The sequence below is a fragment of the Talpa europaea genome, assembly GCF_964194135.1.
Source record: "Talpa europaea genome assembly, chromosome: 5".
Taxonomy (NCBI): Eukaryota; Metazoa; Chordata; class Mammalia; order Eulipotyphla; family Talpidae; genus Talpa; species Talpa europaea.
The window spans coordinates 90957413-90963939 of record NC_140071.1 but is presented as its reverse complement, the minus strand read 5'-3'; the positions used below and the strand labels follow the sequence as shown (position 1 = coordinate 90963939).

The 6527-nt window shown below is 40.0% G+C and overlaps 1 pseudogene across 1 annotated transcript; it reads left to right on the top strand.

Annotated features, from left to right (window-relative positions):
- Window positions 1-2343: 2343 nt before the first annotated feature.
- On the top strand, window positions 2344-2814 carry LOC311171165 (cystatin-B-like; annotated as a pseudogene). Its single transcript has one exon. The product of its transcript is annotated as a cystatin-B-like (transcript).
- The last annotated feature ends 3713 nt before the right edge of the window (window positions 2815-6527 follow it).

The window sequence follows — 6527 nt, the reverse complement described above, 5'->3', positions numbered from 1 at the left end:
CTACCCTTGGGAAACTATTCAGGATCTCAGCAATTCTCACTGCAAGTTTTCTCCAGAGTAAATTCATTGCTCAGCAAATATTCAAAGATAAACTATTTCACAAGAAACAGAGAACCAAGTCAAGAAAGCTAAGCAAAATTAAGTACAGCTATTGGAGCTGTGTTACATTCTTATAATTTACTTCAAATCAATTCAACAAGCAAATAACTAAGCATCATATAAATACAAAACACTATACTGAGCATTTAGAAAAAAAAGTACAAGACATTGTACCCATTAAGAGAAACTCATGATCTTGCTACAGAGACAAGACTGACCTACTTGGTGGGGGAAATCTATAAATAAGTCCTAAATGTAAAATAAAATCAATGAAGTTTCTATCAATAGTGCAGAGAAGGAAGACCTCTTCATGGCCATCCATGCTGAAAACACGGACTTCAAATCCTGTATATCTTTTTTTTTTTAAGATTTATTTATTTATTTATAAAAGAACCAGGGTACAGGTCAGACGCACGGGAGGGTGAGAGGATTCACCAGAGACAGAGTGGGGAGCAGAACAGGCAGACTGACAAAATACACTGGTGAGGGGAGCAGCGGGAGAGACAGGAGAGGTCTGCTGTGCCATGTGGGATTCTCGCCCAGGTGGCCGCAATTGAAGAGGCTGTGGACAGCTTCACAGTGCGGCGCTCATTTGCCTGCACCACCACGGGAGGCCCAATCCTGTATATCTTAAGAAGCAGCATGGTCCAATAAAAATGGAGTTATAAGTTCTAATTCCACTGTCACTAACCACCCAGGAGATTTTGGGTAGGTAGTATGTCTCTAGTATGTCTCTAGATTTTGGTTACTTAATCTATAAAGTATTGGGTCTAGTTTACATGATAATTATAATTCTGTATCAACATGGACGAGTCATAAGATAATTCTTTAACAATGAACAGAATTTGAACAGTTGGCAATTTGAGAACAAACGTAAAAATGAGGAAAAGCATATGTGTTTTGATGAAAGTAAAGAGAGAACAGTTCCCTAGTTGAAGGCAGTAGGAAAATAGAAGGAGAAGTGGAAAATTTTCAGATTATTTTAAAAGGCAAAAGATGCAAACCAATCATTTACATTTTGAACAAAAATGTAAGCCAATGAGAACAAGATTCACTGCTGAAGTCAGTTCTGGGTTTCTGAGACTTTTCATAGAAGAATAGGAGTGTGGGAGGAGGGGAGGGAGAAAATTCACCAGAGACAGAGTGGGGAGCAGAACAGGCAGATCTACTGAAATACACTGCTGAGGGGAGCAGCGGGTGAGGCAGTGAAGGTCTGCTGTGCCATGTGTGTCAGCTCCCTCACTGGGGATGGAACTCAGGCCATTGTGGTGACAGTGCTGAGTGAGACTTAACCCCTAGGCCACCAGGGAGGCCAGGTTTCTGAGACTTTTAATGAATATAAACTTACAAAAATAAAGCTATGGTTGCTGTCATTTTTATCATTGCTATTTCTAATATTGTAAATATCCTTATTATTTCAGCTGCTTTGTACTGAGAGCACACTCTACACCAGGCAATAGGCTAGATTTAGACATTGGCTCAAATCTCACAGCATTTTTTTAAAGATTTATTTATTTATGCATACAAGAACTGGGGTACAGGCAGGAGGTATGGGAGGTGAGAGGATTCACCAGAGACAGAGTGGGGAATAGAACAGGCTGACTGACTGAAATACACTGCTAAGGGGAAAAGCAGGTAAGATAGGAGATATCTGCTGCGCCATGTGGGTAGCTCCCTGGCCGGGGATTGAATTTGTGCTGCAGTGGCTGCGGATAGCTTCCCAAGTTGCCTTTTAACCTCTTGCACCACCAGGGAGGCCCACTCTCACAGCATTTTTTGATCAATATCTTATTAACATTTATTATCATCCCCTATGTTTTTGGTTGATGCTATATGACCACAGTCCTCACTACTATCTTGTAAGATAGGTAGGATTATTATCTCTAGGTTACAGACAAGAAGAGTACGATTCAGAGAGCATTTCAGGTATTGGTCCAGTAATAACTACATGAGTCAACATTTAAATTCATGACATATTTGGACAACTACATTGAGTAGGTTAAAAAAAAGTATTAATAAATTCAAAGTGAAAAAGTAGTGTCCTCCAATTAGAATATCTTTGCACACACTCAGAATGTAGTACAAACCATGATCCTATTACTATTGTTGCCTGTGTGGTATATTTGGAGAATTAGCAGTCAGGGTAATACAATCTTGTGAATATAAGCCAGGAAACTTCCAATAAGAAAACACAAGAGCCCCAGCCCCGCCAGCGCCAGAATCCGCGGCCCCGCCGGCAGGGTGATGTGCGGTGCGCGCACCGCCACGCAACCCGCCACAGCCGAGACCCAGGCCATCGCCGACCAGGTGAAGGCCCAGCTGGAAGGAAAGGAGAACAAGACGTTCCCCATGTTCAAGGCCGTGGAGTTCAAGAGCCAACTGGTAGCCGGGAGGAACTTCTTCATCAAGGTTCAAGTGGGGAAGAAGAGCTCATGCACCTTCGAGTCTTTCAGAGCCTCCGGCACGAAAACAAGCCGTGGTGCCTGTCCAGCTATCAGACCAGCGAGACCCGGCAGGACGAGCTGTCCTACTTCTAGCCCCGGGCTGAGGCCGCTCCCCTCTGCCACGTTTCCATGCCCTGCCCGCTTGCGCACGCCTGCTGGGGGAAGGCCGTCCTGTTCAGTGAGCTCCAGAATACAATAGTTTCTTAACTCTTTACAAAAAAAAAAAAAAAAGAAAGAAAGAAAACACAAGAAGCCTTTCATGGATGAAGCACACACGGCTTTTAAAAAATATTATATGACCGTGAACTACTATGAAATAGCAGCTAATGGAATACTTGATGTTACTCTTTTTAGGAATGTGATTGCTATTTTTTTCTGTCAAGGTTTTGAGCCAACTGTGAATCTAAGAGACAAAATTTCAACCTCTTCAAATAACTAGAGTCCCTAAACTGAAAACTGTCCTATGTGCAATGTAGAAAAGAAATTGGGAAATCAATGATAAAAATGTAATGCAATAATATTATGACTGTAAGTATTCACTCAAGCACACACACACACAAAATGAGTATTCATACAGTCAACAAATACTCATTGAATATACACTATATATCTACTGCTAATTTTAAAAAAACCTTGTTCAGTACCATTTCTGCTCTGTCAAAGTCCTCAATGTCTTATTAGATATGAATATGAATAATCATAAAGCAAAGTTTTTAAAATGCTGAATCAGGGGCCTCCCTGGTGGCACAAGTGGTTAAGACACAACCTATGAAGCTATCCACAGCCACTGCAGCACAAGTTTGATCCCCAGCCAGGGAGCAAACCACATGGCACAGCAGACCTCTCCTGACTCGCCCGCTGCTCCCCTCAGCAGTGTTTTCAGTATCTGCCTGTTCTGTTCCCCACTGTCTCTGGTGAATCCTCTCACCCTCCCGCGCATCTGGCCTGTACCCCGGTTCTTGTATAAAAATAAATAAATCTTTAAAAAATAAAATAAAATAAATTGCTGAATCAGAGCAATGGGGAAAAAAAACAATGAAATCTTGGGGAGAAGAATATTTCTAATTGTGGTGATCAGGGAAATCTACATAGAAATAGTAGAAAATACATATTAATCTCGTCTCTCCCTACCCCCTTCTCTGTTCCTAGCACAGAGATCCAAAATTCTTATAATTTACTGAGATAAGGGTTCTAGGAACATAGCAGGGGGAGGTTGTTTTGTTTGATATTTGGTCTTTGACTGGTTCAAATCCCTTGGAATTCCTGGGTAACAGGTTTTGTTTTAATGAGGTGACTGTCATCAAGAGTCAAGTTCTTCTGTAGCTTCAGGAGAAAGGCTGGTTACAGGAAAAATTAAGGCATGATTAGAAGCTTGGAAATTTCCTATTGCCTACTCCCTATCTTCTAAGAATAAGATTAAGTTGGTAATCAATAATGCATACATGATGATGACTCCATAAAAATCCCCAAAGATGGAGTTCAAAGGGTTTACTAAAGAAGTAACACAGGAGTTACTGGTAAAGGTGTTTCCCTGAGTTCTGTAAGCTGTTCTAGTAAATGATTGACTCCAAAGAAGGAGGTGTGAAGACTTCTGACTGTAGCCAAGTCATATAGAAGATGTGTGTTACTTGGGGACTCACTACTTGACAGTGACATCTGAAGCAGGAGTCAGTCTTATGGGACTGAGCCCTTAATCTATGGAGTCTGTGCTAATCCCAGTTAGTATCTGGATTCAACTAAGTTGCAGGCTAGAAATAAGGAACTGCTTATGTAAGGGAAAAATCCACACAGCTGTTGTCACAAGTGATATCAGTGGTCAGACTCACAGTCACATTAATTACTCTTGAAGTTTTGTAAGCATGAGTAGAGGAAAATAGAAATAAATTTTTCCTTTACATACACACACCATAGTCTGCAAGGTATTTGGTGGGAAATATCTAGGAATGTAGATCAGGAACTAATTCAGGGTGAAGAGACCACTGGCCAGAGATTCTTAATGCAAACAGGAATATTTTAAACAGGAACAGACTAGGTCACTCACAATGTCAAGTTAACACCCAGAAACTGCAATAGCATCCAGTGATGAATTTGAGACAGACAAATCAGAAACAAAGTTCAACTCCCAAAACATGAAAATATTCAAGGAAAACAAGATTAAATTTGCAAAAAATTTAACAGTCCAATGGAAAACAATCTCATAATTTGCAACTGAAAAACTCTCTAACCTTATGTGTCAACTTCTTACAGTTTTCTATAATGAACTCTCAACACGACATTTTGGTACAGTTGGTAAAGGTACATTCAATTCCCTTAGTTCCACAACAATTTAACACAAAATAGAGTATGTATTATGTGCCAAGCATTGTGTTATGGTCTTTAACACTTATTTTTCTTTTATGGGCATTATTCCATTCTACTGATGAACGAAAATTCACTCTCAGTTGCTAGGGAGAATTGAGATCTGCTAACTTAAACTCTAATCTTTCAATCCCATCATTTTCTTCCAAAATAAACTATTCCCTTTTTTTTTCCTCCTTGGGTAAGCTTCAAATATTTTTTTTGAATATTACTCATTAATATATTTATTGTTTTTAATCTTATCTCCAAATCTGATTGAAATATATTCCAGAATATTTTTTAAACCCATATAGCCACCCTAAGTCATTATTTTAGCTAAAATCATAACTTAATGATATCCTGATTTTTTCCAGATGGAAATGTAAGCATTATGTCTTTTTTTTTCTTAAAGATTTATTTATGCATACAAGAATTGGGGTACAGGCCAGAGATGCAGGGGGTGAGAGGATTCACCAGAGACAGAGCAGGGAACAGAACAGGCAGATTGAGTGAAGTACACTGCTGGGAGGAGCAGTGGGAGAAACAGGAGAGGTCTGCTGCGCTATGTGGGTAGTTCCCTGGTAGGCCGGGGATCGAAATTGTGCTACAGTGTCTGTAGATAGCTTCACAGTGCTGCGCTTAACCCTTGCGCAACCAGGGAGGCCCCATAAGCATTACGTCTTAAAGCTAAATGAACACTATAAAAACCTATAAAAACTTTTATAAAATATGGGGACTCCAATCCACTATATTCATACATCATGAGAAATGAATTGTGAATCATAGACAGCTGAAAAAATTATGTCAAAAGCACACATAATTGGCTGCTGAGTTAAGAGTGTATCATCAATGTAACTAAAATTTGTTGAGATCGTATCTCAGGTATCTCATCACCCCCAACAGCTGATACAGTATTTGGGAGAAAATATAAAGACATCATACTTAAGGTCATAAATTTAATCATATCCACTCTAAGATAATTGCCTAAAATTTCCTAGCACTTGATATTCTAAGAATCAACCACTCACTTTCCCAAACTAATTCATATTCTAAATAAGAATACTGAGTTAGAAAACTAATGTAGTCCCCTACCTTTTATTCTTTTTTTTTATTTATTTATTTATTTATTTATTTATTTATTTATTTATTTATTTATTTATTTATTTATACAAGAGCTGGGGTACAGGCCAGATGCACTGGAGGGCGAGAGGATTCACCAGAGACAGAGCTGGGAACAGAACAGGCAGACTGAGGAAATACACAGCTGAGGGAAGCAGCGGGCGAGACAGGAGAGGTCTGCCTCACCATGTGGGATTCTCACCAGCGGCCAGGATTGAACCCGTGCTGCAGAGGCCGCGAACAGCTTCACAGTGTGGGGCTCAACTGCCTGCGCCACCAGGAGTCTCCCTATCTTCTATTCTATGCTCCCCTACAGTCTATTCTCCCCCTAGCAGTCATAGTGATCCATTGTATTAGGTCTTTTTATGCAAAACTCACAAAGGCTTCCAACACACTGAGTATTAAATATAAATTTCTTATCAATTTTGACCAGTTCCAGCACACTATGACTCCTGCTTCCTCTCCAACTTCATCCCCTGCCCTCTTCCATTCACTCCTTTCTTCCTCCAGCCAATACTAGCCTCTTTG